Genomic DNA, 17,214 nt, shown 5'->3' with positions numbered 1-17,214 from the left:
TCACTTCAAACCTCAGACATTAAAAGACCACATGCTCTGGTGTCTTCTCGACGTTCTCACACTCCGGGCACATTGGTGACGTTGTGTACCCGAACCTAAGAATATACTTCCTGAAGCAGTCGTGGCTTGATAGGAGCTGTTTCAGGTGGAAGGTAATCTCTCCGTGCTTTCTATTGACCCATGTCGACAGGTTTGGATGAGCCAGTAGGTCCACTTTTCTTTCTCCATATTGTCCCATTCCAGCTGCCACATCATTATCGAATCGACTTTCATCATCTTCCTCGCGTTTTTGACGTTTCATTGATTGTAGCACTTGATATCCTCCGCCAGGACGATGCAGATGGGGATCATCTTGGCGATAACGCATACTGCCTCCGGTACGCAATCGCAACTCGTACGATCACCACCCGGAATGTCCTGTTCAGCTTTTCGCGGTTCCACTTCGTTTTCAGCGCCGCACCCCAGGCAGGAGTCCCATATCTCAGTATCGATGACGAAACACTAGTTAATATACCGACATTTCGTAGGTGTAATCAACGCGGTTGTTAAAGCTCAATCAGTCGTCGATTATCACTCCCAATTGCTTCAGTACACGCTTCGATGCAATCACATGCCCTTCGACGGTGATCTGTATCTGCTGAACCGCTTTGCAGTTGCTGACCAACAACACATCCGTCTTGTGATGAGCTATTTGCAGCTTGACCCCGTCCATCCAGTTCTCCATCGCATCTATTGTCTCCGTCACCGACACCTCCATTTCTTCAAATGTCTCACTCATCACCGTTAGTGACACGTCGTACACGAAACCCACGATTTTCACTTTCCTGGGCAGCCGCAGTTTAAGACCCCATCGTACATCCCATTCCAAAGAGTTGGACATAGGATGGAGCCCTGAGGAACGCCCGCTGCGACTCGCATTGCCTTCTGCCCTTTGTTCGTCTGATACAGTAATACTCTACTCTGGAAGTAGCTCTTCAGGATCTGTCTCATTCTTCTGTGCAGCGCTGCGCCATTGGTCTATACGAGGTTGGATGGCCCGGGTACTCCCCTGACATTGGCATCAACATCAGCTTCTGTACCTTCCTCATTTCGGGGAAAATGCCATAATCTAAAGACTTCAGCAGTAGCATCCTGCACATGTCCGGATATGCCAGGATCGCAGCTTTCAACGCCACGGTTGGTATTGAGTTTTGACCTCGTCGTTAGTCGCTTGTCACTCGGCTGTGCTAACTCCTTCTTCTTCGCCGTACGGTGTCAGTGGCCAGGTAGTTAATTCGTGCTTCGGGAAGAGACCCTCAACAATTATCTTTAGCTTACCCGGGCATATTTCAGCTGGTGTCGACGGGCCCTCATCTTCGTCATGACGACTCAGTACGGATTGGCGTCTATTTCTCAGCACAGCTACTCATGGCTATTGGCTTGCTAAGCTTGATCTCCCGTTTTAAAGAGTTCCTAGCTTCTGGAAACGTCGCTTGCTCTCCTCTCTCACTCTCCGATATTGCTCTCTGAGTCCGCCTTCTGGCTTTAAGACAAGCAGCGTGTAGCGTACTGAGCTACTCATTCAACCAGTAAGCTACATGCCGTCTACTGCATGGCTCCAGTTTTCGTGGCATTGTAACGTCACAAGCCGTCACAAACGTTCCTATTAGATCACCCGCATCAACGTACTTGATTCCGCTGTTCGCCAAAGTGACTCAACAAAGAGGTTTTTGTTAAAGACTTTAATCTTCCACTTTAGCTTGCCGGTCGTCCTTCTCCGTACTGCAGCAGGGTTCCATTGGCCGTTGCGGTAGCAAATCGCCTTGTGGTCGCTATGGGGATACTTCTAGCACACTCTCCAGTCCATGTCCATGTGCATTTCGGAGGGGGGGGGGGTCGACCCCAACCCCCCCCCCTACTACGCAACTGCTTTAATACACGCAGATTTCAATCTATCGGCAACAATTTTCGAATAACTGACAACGATAAAAATACAGTGTAAACAATACACTTTAAACTACTTCTATCCAAATTTTCAAGAGAAAATACTCAATGGGTCATTTTCTACAGCATTTTTTCCATGATGCAATTTGATGTGAGACACCCTTTAAAATATTTTTTCCCGAATAAGATTTTTCAATTTTTTTTAGATTGGCGAACACGATAACTCAAAAACTAATCAACGAATTGACTTGATTTTTTTATGAGGATGCCCAATACGTTTTTTTCATTTTTTTATGAGGATGTCCAATTTTTGCTCCCTATTATTTTGAATAATAATGAGTGAATTTTACAGTAAAATATGAGATTTTTCGGTTTTCATGAAGCCATTTTCCGAAACTCGAATTTTTTTCTATTTTTTGAGGTTCATCGACTAGCTACAAGTCTATGCTTTAGTAAACTTTTTGAATTTCCCATATCAGACAATTTTATCGAGAGTTATTGTTCGCCGTGGCGCTCCTCGACTAGGAAATGGTTGGACGTCTACTCTTGGAGCGCTCATATGTATGGCTCTGTGCAACTTAATTTTTTTTTTTTCGTACGCAATGAATGTATAAAGCAATCCTAACATTACACAAAAGAGTTATTGTTGCTTTGCCTTCAAAATCGTAAAACAAAATAACATTCGTTTTGAGAACTTTAAACCAGACTCCTTAACACAAAACCATTTTTGTCCACTGTTTCCCTATATTTTTTCCATTTTAGTGTATAGCAGAGCCACTCGCGAAAACAAACGTAATATTTCAGTTTACTTGAAAAAGAAAATATTCGTGGTCGTGACAAAATTTGCCGAATATTTGTATTATGAATTTTTTTTAAGTAATTTATGTTCAGATTCTTCTTTCCCCTGGAGATGAAGAGATATCTCTTCGAAACGTTGCACTAAGGAGAGCTCTGTGACCAAAAATCGGAAACTACATCAACTCCAATTGAATTCAGTTCCATACTGGGGGTAATTCGGAAAATCCTTGGGTATCTCAGAAAATTATTCAACTAAATTGGGTAATATGTAGGTTTGAAGATGAACATTTTGAAAAGACATTCCACGTGCGTTTTTTAAACTTTTCATATCACTACTAAATTTGGAATTAATCATATGCTCAAATATGTCATTTGAATACTAAGAATATCTGTTTTGGGTTGTGTTTATATGATTTTTTTTAAATAACGGATCAAAGCCTAAAAATATCCACGGAAGAAGTCGCCCAAAGACCACCTGAACTCCTGAAGAAGGTATGATTCTTCTAATTTATAGCGAAGGCTTCAGTTGCCCATAACGGGTGTTCAATAAAAACTACAAGGGGCAGCCCTATGGGGTTGCACGAACTGTAGACGTAGGACTATACTACTTAATGTAAAATATTTATTTTCTTAGTACTTAGTGTGTGGGAAAAAAACACCCAGACCGGTGAAGAAAAATCAAATTTTAGACAATATAATCATATCTCATGTATAGACCAAGCTTTCTAGTTGCTCTCAAACAGATCCTAAAAGTTCAAACACCCATGGATAACCCCAAGTTTGTAGATGTGTTTCGATGCCACAGGATTGTAAAATGGTTAATATTACGTCATGAAAATTCAATTCTTCCGTGACAATTTTTTGCCTTTCTCATATAGAAAGGTTATGCAATCACTCTGAAAAACGTCAACCTAATCCCGGCCCGGAGGGCCGAGTGTCATATCCCATTCGACTCAGTTCGTCGAGATCGGAAAAAGTCTGTATGTGTGTGTGTATGTATGTATGTGTGTGTGTATGTGTGTGTGTATGTGTGTGTATGTGTGTGTGTATGTATGTGCGTATGTGTCAAATAATGTCACTCATTTTTCTCAGAGATGGCTGGACCGATTTGCCCAAACTTAGTCTCAAATGAAAGGTGCAACCTTCCCATCGGCTGCTATTGAATTTTGGATCGATCGGAATTCTGGTTACGGAATTACGGGTTTCAGAGTGCGGGCACACAGAAATTTCTCATATAAACTATAGGAAAAATTAAAAATAGAATTTTTATTTTTGATGCTAAATGTGTTCAAGGTGCATGAAACGTCGAGATTTGATGCAAACTCGAAAAAAAAATTTGACGACGATTCACTTTTTTGGATTTTGGCACATTTTTGCCTTTCTCATATAGAAAGGTTATGCAATCACTCTGAAAAACGTCAACCTAATCCCGGCCCGGAGGGCCGAGTGTCATATCCCATTCGACTCAGTTCGTCGAGATCGGAAAAAGTCTGTATGTGTGTGTGTATGTATGTATGTGTGTGTGTATGTGTGTGTGTATGTGTGTGTATGTGTGTGTGTGTGTGTATGTATGTGCGTATGTGTCAAATAATGTCACTCATTTTTCTCAGAGATGGCTGGACCGATTTGCCCAAACTTAGTCTCAAATGAAAGGTGCAACCTTCCCATCGGCTGCTATTGAATTTTGGATCGATCGGAATTCTGGTTACGGAATTACGGGTTTCAGAGTGCGGGCACACAGAAATTTCTCATATAAACTATAGGAAAAATTAAAAATAGAATTTTTATTTTTGATGCTAAATGTGTTCAAGGTGCATGAAACGTCGAGATTTGATGCAAACTCGAAAAAAAAATTTGACGACGATTCACTTTTTTGGATTTTGACACATTTTTGCCTTTCTCATATAGAAAGGTTATGCAATCACTCTGAAAAACGTCAACCTAATCCCGGCCAATTTTTTTTTTTCGACTCGCATAGGGTTTCTGGATTTTAACAGGGGCGTAGTTGATGGTTTACGGATGGTCCTTTAAAAATCTCCTTAAATCACCCCTCAGACCACCACCCCATCCAGCCCTCATACCCCTCCCTTTCAACCCCATCATCTTTAAACCACCACTATATCACAAAGCATACCAATTTAAGCTGGGGAGTCGTTCGTTCATGGGACTTTCGCCCTCCTCACATACCCATCCCCGCATGACAAAATGAGTTAGCAAGCAGATAACATTGATCTAATGCTGATTAGGCTAATGGAGTATGATATTTTTTTGTTTCAAGTGTTTCACCGTCGACACGTAGCTCATCAAGTTCGTGGCTGGCATGCCATTGTGTATAAGTGCAAAGTGTACTAAGAATGTAATGGACATTTCCACGATTATGTTGAACATAAAAAGCCTCCGTGCCATAGTTTAGAGAAATGAGAAAGGCACAATTGCACCGCTAGGTGGATTAAAACAGGTTTTTTGCCTGCAAAATGCTCTGTGTGTATGCAAAGCTCATGATTTGTTGGGATATTAGCATTGATCGGAAAATACTTTCCACACAGGACATTTTGTGGGTCACCAGAAACTATTCATTTTACCCACTCGCTATAAACATGTCTCATTTTTGCACATGTTTAGAAATCAAGAATCATGTTTGAAAAAATGTGTTTATGACGAAGTATTTTTACGAGATATGTACAAAACATGTCTAACAAGAAACATAAGGTGATTGTAATATCTCATTCACTTATTAGTTAGAAAATAATGACTTTGCTTAACGTGTTCATTTTACCGCCAGTTCCCCTACCTACCAACACATTCGCACCAAACATTGAACCCAAGCGTACAATGCAAAATGAGTCAACGCTGATGATGATGGATAGAGCGAAAGAGACAACTAGTACCACCACGACACTATTAGCGCATTTCACCAAAGTTCCACGCGTCCTTTCCCGATTGAAAGGAACGGCCGCGCTTAGCCCATTTGTCATAATATCGTGATTTTGCATAGCAAAGGGCTCAATGATAACACATTTTGTTCCAAAAAACAGCCCTGCGTTATGCAACACTTTGTGCAGGTTACTGGTATAATACCAGTTGCAAGTGGGGCCAAATTCACCAAGTTCCGTAAAATTCCTTTTAAATTACAGAATTGATAAAATTGCTTAGATGAGCTAAACTAATTAATCAAATCCTGTTTTAAAAACTGTCCTTGCGTTTAAACCAAAATGGGAAGCTTATTACTACCACTCCATTACTTAATTTCAAGTGCAAATAGCAAATACATGTGCTAGTTAAACCAAAAATTTACTGGCAACATTACAGCGGCATTTAGGAAGCAGTTGGAGCGGTCGCCTATTGGATGACACAGGGTAGCGTCCCTCCACATTAGACTTCTAGCTCAGCTACACTGGCTGTAAAAAACACAGCGCAGTGATCTGTTTCGCCAGCCGTTCAACAGGGAACTGAGCGTGTCTGGCCAAGTCTGTTCTTTAAATAGTCGATAATGACGTCATTCATAGAAGCGTTGCGCGCTAGGTACACCAATCCGTCGTACAGGGCTTGGGAAGCGCTATCTTCTGTGTGTTAATGCGCGATATTTTGACAAGGTTGTATATTATTTAATTTTTTAATGCTATGATATCAAAAATCTTTGGGTTTATCTATTGGAATCTATTCTTAGAAGTATTTCGGGGCGATTTGTGCAAAAAATTTGAAAATTTATCGTGAGATGGCTGAATTATATGCGTTTAAAATTGGACCACTTTTCGTTACATACCATTTTTGTAGAATTTGCAGAGTGCACCCCCATATCGAAAACAAAGACGTAGTCCTACGTCAAAATGAGAATGATTTCTGTAATTAAAGTAAAGAACGTAATTTTCTTTCTCTCCAAGAGAATAGCTCTCTGGACTCACTAGAAATGGGTGGCATGTTTTTTTTTCGCTCGAGTACTGTCAGTTTTATCGAAGATGGCGTCGAAACAGCAAGCACTCCGCGAGCGTGTTGTACAGTTTTACGAAACGCATGGTCCTCGTGGAAAAAAGTTTACGGTTTTCGAGACGAAAACGTGCCCGTGACTACAGTTTACCGGAGTGTGAAGCGGAAGGCCGGTAGCAGCCTTCCGGCGAAGGTAATGACGAAGTAGAAGAAGGAAACGTTGAGAAAGCTGTTCGACAACAAGGACGGAACGAGTTTGCTTGACGCCGGCCGAAAATATCACTGCTGCCATTCACCGAACCCTCAAGATAGAGGACATCATCTGTCGGAAGAAGGCTTGGTCCCCCGAGTACACGGACGAGAAGATAGCGATCGTGGAATCACAGTGCTGGTGGACGACGAAGATTTACCGCGGGACGTCGGTCGTGATGGACGACGAAAGTTACTTTCCGCTCTTGAAGACCCCCATTCCAGGAAATGGAAGCTGCTATTCCAGCGACAAGTAAGTAAGTAAGCACAAATTTGAAAAAAAAGTTATGCTGTACATCGCCACATCGGAGGAATTTCAAAGCCATGGCTCAAGCCGAGCGGTCTGGCCATCAATTAACAAGTGCACCAGGAAGAGTGTCTTGAAAAAACTCTTCTGTTGTTCTTAAAGGACCATTATGTGGATGGGAAGTACGTCTTCTGACTCGAGAGTGGAGATGACTGACAGAGAATCCGACTGCACGACGATGGGTGTATCTTCCAGTTTTTGGACCACGACGAGAGCGATAGCTGACGCCATCGCTGAGAAAACCGAGCATGGTGCCGGTAGGCGGAAGGAGAACCCTTCCACTATTCCGCTTACGCCTATACTGAACTTATCACCAATCTTGGAGACGTCAGTGAAAATCCGGCCATCAGACAGTTGTATTTGGCTCTGGCTTCACTACCAGCAGCGCTAGTCTTCAGTTCTGCAGACAGACTTGTGTCCAGGTTGGGTCCGCGAACGTGCCAGGTGGCAGATCCATGTCTGTGTATTCCCGGTGGATCTCGTTAGCTGTCTGGATCAGGAAGCAGTCCTCTTCGGCTGTACGTTATAAAAATCTCAATGCTCTTCTAGCAATGAAGACGGAGAATCCCGACTTTCACGGTAGCCGCCTCAGCAGGCGTGCTGGGTAGCAGACCAGAGGCAGCGCGAATTGTTCCGTGCTGTAGCGTGCCTAGAATGTTGATGAGCCCTTCCATATTGCAACAAGTCAGCTCAATCCCGTAGAATATCTTGCTGTGAACTAGGGCCTGCCTAATGTTCCGTGCAGTGTATCGATTGTAGCGCAACCGGCTCCGGGGATCGGCTTTGATACGGTGGAAGTGTGGCGCGAAAGTGAGCCGACGGTCCACGGTTATCCCCAAGATCTTCGGTTAGGGAATGACCGCCCCGTCCAGCAGAATCAGCCTCCCTGTTACACGGGACTTTTTTTGCAGCAGTGTGAATCGCGCTTTTAACGTGTGCCCTGTTAAAACCGACTGATACCGCTTATCGGCTCACCGCACTTACGGCGGATTGAAGTTCACGACGGGTTCGTCCGATGGTCCTTCCTATGGTGACCAACACAATATCGTAGGCTTGAAAGAAAAAAATATATCCCAGCCGGAATATTCGCGAACAAAGAATTCATGACCACCAGAAACAGTGTTACAGCGAGAACGGATCCCTAAGGGACTCCGTTGGCCTCCGGAAAGGCGTCGAAATATTCGGTCGGATAGGTAGTCGCTTAAGAAGCGGTCCGTGTGTCCGGTGATCCCCCAGTTGGCCAGCTTTTGCAGTACTCCATGACGCCACACGGTGTTATATGCCTTCGTAACGTCGAGTATTGCGATGTCGGTGTGCTGGCCGTCGGTTACGGATTGGCGTCTCCGAAGCTGGCGAGGTAAGCACCGGTTCCTGCCCACGTCGGAAAGCGAATCGGCGATGATCCAGCATTGGTTCACCGCTTCAGATGCAGTTAATGCTATCCAAAATCGCCCGCGAGGCTACTGACGGAGAATGTCGAAGTAGAGGGTAAACAACGTCATCCAATCCGACAAACTTGCAATGTACCGATTTTAGAGCCGTACATAGTTCGCTTCCGGTGAAAGGCTTGTTGTATACTTGACCTGAATCAGGTTCGAAACGGACGGGCCTACTCTCAGCTAATTGTTTGATTCGCAGGAATACAGTTGGGAGCGAATACTTCGGCGTGCTCTGATGGCTCTCTTGACAGCTAGACACCATTGCCTGTCGGGGAGGGTTACCACTTGTCCTGGGGATACAGGAAACAGCGGCCCGATTCAAGATTTTGGTGAGTTGGTCAGGAGTGTATGACTTGGCCAGATTTATAAGGTCGTCGATGGTCTCTTCATAGCGGGGCCATTCCGCCCAATCGTAGAACCACCGCCTTCGACGGGTTGTAACAGGTGATATCTGGGCGTACATAACTTGAATAGGGAAATGGTCACTGTTGCATGGGTCGGCAAGAACAGTCCACCCACAACATCCTTCCAGCACTTCCGAGCAGATAGTGAAATCGATGGCAGATTCTGTCTGTCTGCGGATAAATGTTGAACTGCCGTCGTTGAGAACTATGGCGTCATTGTTTTCAACTACTCTGCTGATTTCATTTCCAGTCTTATTACACAGATAAGAGCCCACGTCGTATGGTGCCCATTACCTCTCCCATGATGATGAATGGGGTTTCAACTTGGTCGATAAGCCGATGAAGGTTGCAATTCGCATTCCGAGTTCCGCCAGGAATATACAGGGTTCTGGAAATGCGATCTTTCGAGCGGCGGCTATTAGTACGGCATCCAAGGGTATCGGTCGGGTCGGTATATCGACCCGGATGGCTAGACCCACCGGTAGATGTTATCCCCGTTGGCGGCGTCCCACGAATACCGGTGTCCAAACCACGATGCTGGGTTCGACTGATCCCGGATATGTGTCTCCTGCGATGCCAGACAGATAGTCTGAGTTTTAGCAATGATCCTTTGCAGATCGCCAAGGCATCCTCGCAGGCCATTTGTGTTCTACGGGATGGCCAGTGTCGTTAAATTGATGTTGAAGGTGGTAGACTGGGGGCTAGAAGAGAGCTGGTCCATGTCCACTGCACCATTTTTGGAAGTACCTGCGAGGGATATACAAATAGTACACGGTTCCAGAGTGAGTGTATCGTACGAGCTTACTCGGGGAGAGGCCGGGTCTCCCGCAAGCATCCACCGGGGGCGCATCGCAGCTAGGCGGAACTTCCCCGGACGGGGCCAGCACGGGGAAGCGGGCACTGGTGTTTAGGCCATTCACATTTTTATTCGAGCTAGTAGGGTCATCGGTGAAGGTACCGTTGCTCCCGTATTGGTAAGGATTAGTTTGCTGCTGCTGTTGGGTAATAGACTGTTTGTTGAGTGCTTCTGGGCTGTAACCTTTTCTGGCTGCGGTACCTGTAGACGAAAATTTGCCGGCGGCTGGATCTCGATCTGGCTTGAGTTTACAGGTACTTACCTGGGATGTGACCGGGCCTACCGCACCAGCAGCCGCCGGGGAGGCATCGCTGCAAGGCGGAACGTTCCCGGTTAGGGCTAGCACGAGGAAGTGGGGGGGTAAATTTAGTAAAATAACGAAAGATTTCGTTTCAATCACGAAAAATAGTTCCGTTTTCTACGATGAATTTCGTAGAAATTACGATATTTAAATATTTACGAAAGTTCTCGTTCATCGAGTTGCCAAAATTTTAGTTCGTGAAGTGAACGAAACCAACTATTTACAATGCACAAAATAGTTCGTTGCAGACGAATGAATTCGACGATTATGCATTGTATGATAATTTTCGTGCTATTTACGAATTTATTTTATCAGTGTAGAAGCTGCTCAATTTTTGTTTTCCAGCCAGTACACATCTTCTGTAAAATTGCACACAAAAGGTAACAGAAGACAGTCTGAATTGATAACATGAAGCAAATTTTGTTTATCCCATAAATTATAGCTTTTTGAAAACGTTGTTGTTTATGAATACCCTTGAAGGGGTTAAATGGAATAGTGATCTGAAGGTGCAAATATGAAAAAGCGGTAAAGTCCATCCAAGCTTTAAACGCAAATTCGGGGACCAACCAATCGCTCCCCAAATTTGGGACCTTAAAAGTTGGCACTGAAAATTGGCATAACTACTCTAACCTGTACATTTTGCAAAAAAATTGAAGATTTCATATAAAACAGGCTCCGGTGCGATTCTCACCCGTCTTCCCCTAGATATTTGCGTTGCTAGTCTTTCGTGTATATTGACACAAAGAATCTTTCTCGCTATTGAGAACAGCGTCTTTCTCGATTCAAAAATCCCTACAGAAGTAATAAGATTACATAAATTGTACAGCAATTTCTACTCAGGGTACATCCATAAATGGAGTAACATTTTTAGCATAAATGGAGTAGCATTTTTACTGAAAATTTGAAAATAATATCATTATTAAATGACTTGTGCGAGCGGATCCGGTTGGAATTTTAACAAAAAAAATAACCCAAACACAATATTTTATTTAATATTTGTAAGAACCGGATGAGGAAAAGTTGAACAAAATTTTTTTTGACCGTTTTACGAGACACGAAATAGAAAAATGAGTGGAACTTGTTTACATTATGTGTCATTATTTTCAATATTATTTGGGTAATCTCCAATTGCCCTTTTGTTCGACACAGTACAAGTTTGTTTTCAACCAATGCCACGTTCTTAATGAATGCTACCAAACCAAGCATTCCGAAATCGAAATCAATTTCGCATTATGAAAAATTTACTCGAACACGCACCAGACGTGCTGCTAAAAGCCGATACGAATCGAGTGGCGTGTCACCCATCAACCCCACGAGTCATTTGCAGGCGTCACCAAAAATTTTCCGTCGTTTTTCATAGCTTTGCCATTTCCGTCAGCTCTGTGCAAACGTCGCCGAGCCGGAAAGGAGATCGGTTGCGGCCGGTTAAGTAGCAAGGTCCCCATAATGGTGGAGTCATATTTCACCACACTGCTTGGCAGCAGCAAACCACTGGCGCAGGGAGGGCATTCTACCAGCGCCAGACCGTACATAAATTAGGTTCCATTTCGCTGAGGTTTCACCGAGTTATTTTCTTCAATTTGGATAGCCTTAGCATTTTATTATTGGTTTAAGATGTCTATCTACACGACATGTACTGCCATAAAATACCGAAGAGGGAGTTATGTTCCATCGTTTGCTTACGGAGGAGTTGCTTCTGTTTCGGTGATTTTGCTTTCCGGTTGTCCAGCAATCAGCTGTTGTTACTGTGGTTTGTGTGGCTTGACTGTGGAACTGGAAACTTAACCTGACCATGCCGTGGACTTTGACCAATTTGTTGTTGTTGGGACGATAGACGAGTGAAAAAAAACACATTTCAGTCGTAAACCGATACTCTGGAGGAATTCAGGCAGCACCCTTTCTGAAATAATACCACTTGACAGTGACAAGGAAAAGTGAATACTTCCGAGAAATGGGATATTATTTCTAGTTACTTTGCCTCAGCATGGATGACCATGTAATGCAAGCGGGCATTTTCAGCGCCTAGGCAATATTCGATACATTTGAGCCTAGTGGTGACTTAATGTGGTACAATGTCGGTCGTTTACCAAACGACGAAGAAAGTAGCCGACATGTTTGAGCCATTTGACGCAAGTAAAACGTGAGTAATGTACTGCTTGGTTCTAGTTAAATATCTAATACCATGGAAGAAGAAAATGAAAAAAAAAATCTCCACAAAGCGTGCTTCAATATCTCACGTTTTTGTGACTCTTGCTAAATTAATACTTGCGTCAGTTTGCTTTCATGATTGCGGATTCTGTACAAAAATGAACTACTCGGTAATGTGGAACGTTTTATGTCCATTAGCCTCATTTTTCATCTAACGAACGGAACGGTTATTCATGCAGTCAATTAGATGTCAACCAGTTTATTACCACCAACATAACAAGAAATTGAATCTATAGTAGCTACGAATAGGTTGAAGTGAAATGAAATTTATTTCTGCTTATTCGCATTGGCTACCAGTGAAAGAATATTTTCGTACACCTACTTGCATTTCCGAGAAACCTATTTATTTATTTGTTCGTCTAGCTCAGCGCTTCTCAGCCATTTTTAAACCGTGAACCCCTTTGAAATCAGCCTGGGTGGTTGCGGACCCCATGATTTAATCTCGAGATTGTATGATGTCAATATACACTGTTGGAAATAAAAAAGTAAACAAGTGGCACCTTTTTTTAGTAGTGATTATTAACCGAATAAAAACAACAATGATTCTGACTTCATCATTCCTACATTATTGTATCCGAATACCTTGATGCCACAAACACAACTATACTTCGTATTTACGCATACTTCCGCTATAGTGAAGCTTGGCTGAAACTTTATAGATTTACTCTCGGAAAATAAAAAGTAAACAAGAACGTTTTAGTCAAATATATTGTGACTTGTTCCCGGAATCCGTAGTTATCCATTGTAATTTGACGCATTCGGTGTCGTAGAAGTGGTAAAAAATATCAGATGTCAATAATTTATGTAAACATTGGCTCACTTTGAGAAAAAAGTTTTATATCTAGATAATGGGTCAAAAATCAGCAGAGATTCGGAGATTGATCGTTTCTGACGAATAAAGGAACGTGAGCTACCGTGATATTGCAGTAAAATATTGAATTTCGATTGGAGCAATATCAAAAATTATAAAAAAGCATGATACGCTAGGAACCTCGTAAAACCTCAATCCACACAGATCGTGTGATTCGTCGTTTGGCCCGATCGGATCCCGACAAATCTTGCCGGGTTATTCAGGAGAACTTGAACCTTGAAGTAAGCAGCAGAACTGTGAGCAACCGACTACGAGAAGCAGGGTTACAGAGTTACTTCAAAAAGAAGAAACCATTACTGCGGAAAGCAAATATCAAGAAGCGTCTGGATTTCGCAAGGAAGTACGCTTCCCGTCCTACTGAATTTTGGAAGCAAAGTATCTGGGCCGATGAAAGTAAATATGAGCTGAAAAACACTAATAGACGTCAGCGAACGCGTTGATTGAAGTCAGAGCGCCTGCACTCCAGATTTACCCAAGCAACTGTTAAGCATGGGAGAGGATCACTGCTAGTGTGGGGCTGTTTTTCCTGGAATGGAGTTGGCAATGTTGTCAGGATTGATGCAAAAATGACTGGTGAATCCTACGTGAATATTTTGGAGGAAAATTTAAAGCCGTCGCTCAGGAAAATGAATATGAGACGATATATTATCCAGCAGGATAATGACCCCAAGCATACATCGAAGGTGGCGAAGCGCTATTTATACTCGAAAAAAGTAAAAATGCTTGAGTGGCCACCCCAGTCGCCAGATCTGAACCCCATTGAACATCTGTGGACAATCTTGGATGACAAGATTCCAATGGATTCGCGGAAAAATCTTAATCATTTTTGGGAGGGTATCCAAGCAGCATGGGATACGATTCCTCAGCAAACATTGCAAAATTTAGTCGAAAGTATGCCCAAACGACTTATGGCTGTAATAGAGAACCATGGAGATCATACTAAATATTGAGATATTATTTACTAGTATCGGTTCATTGCAGGGTTGTTAATCGATAATTAATCGTCATCGTCGATAACGATAACGATAACCACTCGTCAACGTCATCGGAAACTCCGTTAACGATAATGTATCGTCGTTTTCATCGTCATCGTCATCGTCGGTTCATCGGTTATCGCGATACATTTTGCGTTACTTTCCCGTTTATTGGGGTTGAAGTTGATGCGGTTAACCTTCAATTGTTTAGAAATAAATAACTATTGAAGGACATGTTGTTGGCAGTTGAAAATCAATGGTTTTTGACATTTTCTATGCAAATGGAATTTTTTGGCAACTTTTCGGGAGAGTTTTATATTGAAGGGAAAGTTATTGGCAGTTGACAATCAATAGTTTTGGACATTTTCAATACACAGCGGGTTCGACGATGTGTCAAAATGGATTTTTTCAACTTTTGAGGAAAGTTTGTTATATTGAAGAAGTTATTGGTTTGTTGGTTTGTCAATGGTTTGTCAATAGTTTTGGGCATTTTCAATGTAACGTCGGTGCATCAAAATAGAATTTTTTTTCAACTTTTCGCGAACTTTTTATATTGAAGGGCAGGTTGTTGGCAGTTAAAATTCGATAGTTTTGGACATTTTCAATTCACTCGAGGATCCAAATTGGAAAAAAGGTGAAAGAAATTTTTTGAACCACGAAAAACATTTTTAGTTATAGTGTCTTCAGCAAAGTTTATTTATATTTTTTTGCATTTAAAAAGTATTAGTTGGGTGATTAATCCCTCTAAAGCTGAGAAGAAAGTTTTTGCTTATGTTTATGAAAATAAAAAAAAACTTTCTTTGCCAAAGTTGTTGAGAATATCTTAAGTATTAACTTCGCTGAAGAGACTATGTGTCTATCTGTCGATTTTAATTTACATTTGTGGAGATTTTTTTGATATACCCCTGAAAATTTCTTTTTTCAAAAAACTTTTCCTGGTAATTTTGTAGAATTTCAAAATGTTCCAAGATGTTGTTCAGCATAAGAAAATACAGAATTTTTGTAATGTAAGTTTATTTGTATCTCTTACAACTTAGAAGTTATCGAATGTTTTAGTGCCCAAAAAGCGATATTTTGGTACGGAAGCCGCAAATTTCCGCAGACGAATACCAATACGAATCTGTAAAACAAACACTATCAAAATCGTTTGGTGGGCTCTAGCTTACGTTCAAGTCAAATTCGAGTAAATTCCTTCTTTAGAATATTTTTCTTATCTTAGAGATGCTAAATATACAAAAATAATAATACTGTACTGTAAGACCTCCTTAAGGGAATTTTTTACTAAATGATCAGAACGGGTTATGAGGCTTTGTCGAGGAACTAAAGAAGAATACTTTAACCACTCCGGTTTATTAAAAAGAAAGAAAAAATATATGTTAGTCCAGGTGTTTGCGTTTCGACTTCGTCTCCTTAGAACCAGAAAAAATATGTGCTGATTTTGTCAATGTCATCGTTTTATCAGCCTATAATTCGCCAAGGGGCTGATAAAAACGGGTCTTCACTGTATTCAAAAAACGAATAAAACTCTATTATGAGGCCGTACATAAATTACACTACATATTTAAGGGTAAAAGAAGGAAGCATGAAGCATCTTGTTACATAGTGGAGAGAAGAAACGGAGGAGGGGGCTAAAAGTTTCCTAACTAGAAAAGGAAATCAAACATTGGAAATATGTATGTATATTCTCCTTTTCAAAATCCGAAATCTTCTGGTTTAAATTAAAATTATAATGAAATCTGTTAATCACCACACGACTTAAATGTGTAGTATAATTTGTGAATGGCCTAATAATGGTGGTTTAGTAGTTTTTTGAATATAAGTTTTTGCGTGCTAAAAATTACTAATTGCACAATAGCTCAAAATTTGTTTTCTTCATGGTCAAAACAATATTGATCACCTTTTTACCGCTTGGAAACACTGTGCACCTGGGACTCTTCTGTGCACTAACTTACTCGAAAAGTTGAAAAAATTAAATTTTGACACATCGTCGGACCCTTTTGCGTATTGAAATGTCCAAAATTATTGATTTTCAATTGCAAACAACTTTCCCTTTCCTGAAAAGTTGAAATAATTTCATTTTGACGCATCGTCAGACCCCGCTGTGCATAGAAAATGTCCAAAACTACTGATTTTCAACTGCCAACAACATGTCCTTCAATAGGTATTTATTTCTAAAAAATTGAAAGTTAACCGCATCAACTTCAACTCCAATAAACGGGAAAGTAACGCAAAATGTATCGCGATAACCGATGAACCGACGATGACGATGAATACGACGATACAATTATCGACGATGACGATGAAGGCGACGATACATTATCGTTAACGGAGTTTCCGATGATGATACATTATCGTTAACGAGTAACGCCGATAAATTATCGTGAAAAATGTATCGCATTAACAACCTACAACATTGATAATAATTTGTTTTTAATATTGTTTGCTTTTTTATTTTTTAATCTCTATTGGTGGAAAAAACAATGAATTTGAATTAAATAAAGGAAAGAATACACTTAAAAGATTACTTGTATATAACATTACTATTGCCTGCTATGCTTTAAAAATACCTATACATATAATTTCAGCAAGGTTTCATAAAAATATGATGAAACCGTATATTGCGTTGTGCTGTTTACTTTTTTATTTCCAACAGTGTATTATTTACTGTCTGTTACGGGAAAAAAAACTTTAAAATCCAATATGTTTATCTATCTGGAAAAGATATTCTTCTTCGCTGGCCTACAACAACTTCAAGGCCCCCTAGGAGGTCGCGGACACTAGGTAGAAAATCGTTGGTCTAGCTAATGTCTAGCTACTCTGGAGCAGGGTTGTTAACGTTGAATTCAACTTTACCGCCGACAACGATGAATTTAGCGCCATTATCGGCGATGATTTTTACGTTAATTTCATCGTCATCGTCAACGCACTTCGTTGAATTCAACGTTAGCTTTATCGGAAAT

This window comes from Topomyia yanbarensis, chromosome 2 (assembly GCF_030247195.1).
Source record: "Topomyia yanbarensis strain Yona2022 chromosome 2, ASM3024719v1, whole genome shotgun sequence".
Lineage (NCBI taxonomy): Eukaryota > Metazoa > Arthropoda > Insecta > Diptera > Culicidae > Topomyia > Topomyia yanbarensis.
The sequence above is the reverse complement of the archived record's forward strand: the minus strand, read 5'-3'. Positions refer to the sequence as shown.